The following is a 2,290-nucleotide window of genomic DNA, read 5'->3' as shown; positions in this document are numbered from 1 at the left end:
TGAGCTACCAAGTTTTTGGGGTTCATGACCGGGGATTATGAGAGTTGTGAAAAGTATTGTTCACAATTTCGCGCACCAAGTTTTTGGCGCCGTTGCCGGGGATTGTTTAGTTTGGACAACTGACGGTTCATCTTGTTGCTTAGATTAGGTATTTTTTTCTTCAGAGTTCTTAAGAATGAATTCTAGTGTTTCAAGGTGATGTTCTTATCATCACCAAAGCTGATTGATCTTCATCAATTTAGCTCTTGAATGCAATGTCCTGTTGAAGCTTGGCTAGCCATGTCTAATTTCTTTAGACTAAAGCTTTAGACTAACATTGCATGATTCCTGGAATTCTCATTAAGAATTTTGATACCTTTATTTTCTTTTTCCACTTAATTTTCGAAAAACACAAAAAAAAAATCAAAAATTCATAAAATCCAAAAATTTCTTGTTTGAGTCTAGTGTCTCATCTTAAGTTTGGTGTCAATTGCATGCATTCATTCATGTGTCTTAAGGATTTTCAAAAAAATTCTTGATAATTTTCGTGCTCTGATCTTTGAATTCAATTGACTTGAGTGTTTTGTGTGTCTCATATGCATTCTCATTTTGTTAGTGTCAGTAGTATACAAACTGCTAAGTTTGGTGTCTTGCATACATTGTTATTTGATTCTTGTTGCATTTTGATTTTTCCTTATTATTAAAAATCCAAAAATATTTTTAATTTGTGTCTTTTCAAGTCAATAATAAAGAGAATTAAAGATTCAGAACATACAGCAGAGGAATTACACAGAAAAAGCTGGGCGTTCAAAATGCCCAGTGAAGAAGGACAGACTGGCGTTTAAACGCCAGCCAGGGTGCCTGGTTGGGCGTTTAACACCCAAAAAGGTAGTGCATTGGGCGTTAAACGCCAGAATGTGCACCATTTTGGGCGTTTAACGCCAGGATGGCACAAGGGGGAGGATTTTGTTTTCAAATCAATTTTTTTTTTCAAGTTTTCAAAGTTTTTCAAAATCAAATCTTTTTCAAATCAAATCTTTTCAATCAAATGTTTTCAAAATCAATTTCTTTCCATTTTCAAAGATACTTGCTATCAATTAATGATTTGACTCAACATTTCAAGTATGTTGCCTTTTCTGTTGAGAAAGGTTTAATGTTTGAATCATATCTTTTCTTGTTAGCCAAGTTATTGATTTTCAAAATCAAATCTTTTTTTAAAATATTTTTCAAATCATGTTTTCTCAATCACATTTTTTTTACCAATCATATCTTCTTAACCACATCTTTTTCAAAATAGTTTTCAATCAAATCTTTTTGATTTCTAATTTCAAAATCTTTTTCAAAAATCACTTGATTTCTTTTCCACTTGATTTCAAAAATCTCTATACTGTGACATAGAGGATTCCACATTTTCTTGTTCTCTCCTCTTTGTTATGAGCAGGAGCAAAGACAAAAGCATTCTTGTTGAGGCTGATCCCGAACCTGAAAGGACCTTGAAGAGAAAGCTAAGAGAAGCCAAAGCACAACTCTCTTTAGAGGACCTGACCGAATTCTTCAAAGAAGAAGAACACATGGCAGCCGAAAACAACAATGCCAACAATGCAAGGAAGGTGCTGGGTGACTTTACTGCACCTACTCCCAACTTCTATGGGAGAAGCATCTCTATCCCTGCCATTGGAGCAAACAACTTTGAGCTTAAGCCTCAATTAGTTTCTCTAATGCAACAGAATTGCAAGTTCCATGGACTCCCATTGGAAGATCCTCATCAGTTTTTAGCTGAGTTCTTGCAAATCTGTGACACAGTCAAGACTAATGGGGTTGACCCTGAGGACTACAGACTTATTGATGAGCGGATATTTTATACGCTTTTTGGGGGTAATTTCATGTAGATTTTAGCATGTTTCAGTTAGTTTTTAGTAGAATAATATTAGTTTTCAGGCAAAAATCATATTTCTGGACTTTACTATGAGTTTGTGTGTTTTTCTGTGATTTCAGGTATTTTCTGACTGAAATTGAGGGAGCTGAGCAAAAATGGATAGCTCTGCTGGAGGATCTCTTCATCTGAAGAAGACACCTACAGAAGCTCAAGAGTTGATTGAAATGGTTGCAAATAACCAATTCATGTACACTTCTGAAAGGAATCCTGTGAACAATGGGACTAGTCAGAAGAAAGGAGTTCTTGAGATTGACACTCTGAATGCCATATTAGCTCAGAACAAGATATTGACTCAACAAGTCAATATGATTTCTCAAAGTCTGTCTGGAATGCAAAATGCACCAAGCAGTACTAAGGAAGCTTCATCTGAGGAAT

Source organism: Arachis duranensis, chromosome 9 (assembly GCF_000817695.3).
Source record: "Arachis duranensis cultivar V14167 chromosome 9, aradu.V14167.gnm2.J7QH, whole genome shotgun sequence".
In the NCBI taxonomy this organism is placed as follows: domain Eukaryota; kingdom Viridiplantae; phylum Streptophyta; class Magnoliopsida; order Fabales; family Fabaceae; genus Arachis; species Arachis duranensis.
Note: the sequence above shows the minus strand (reverse complement) of the source record.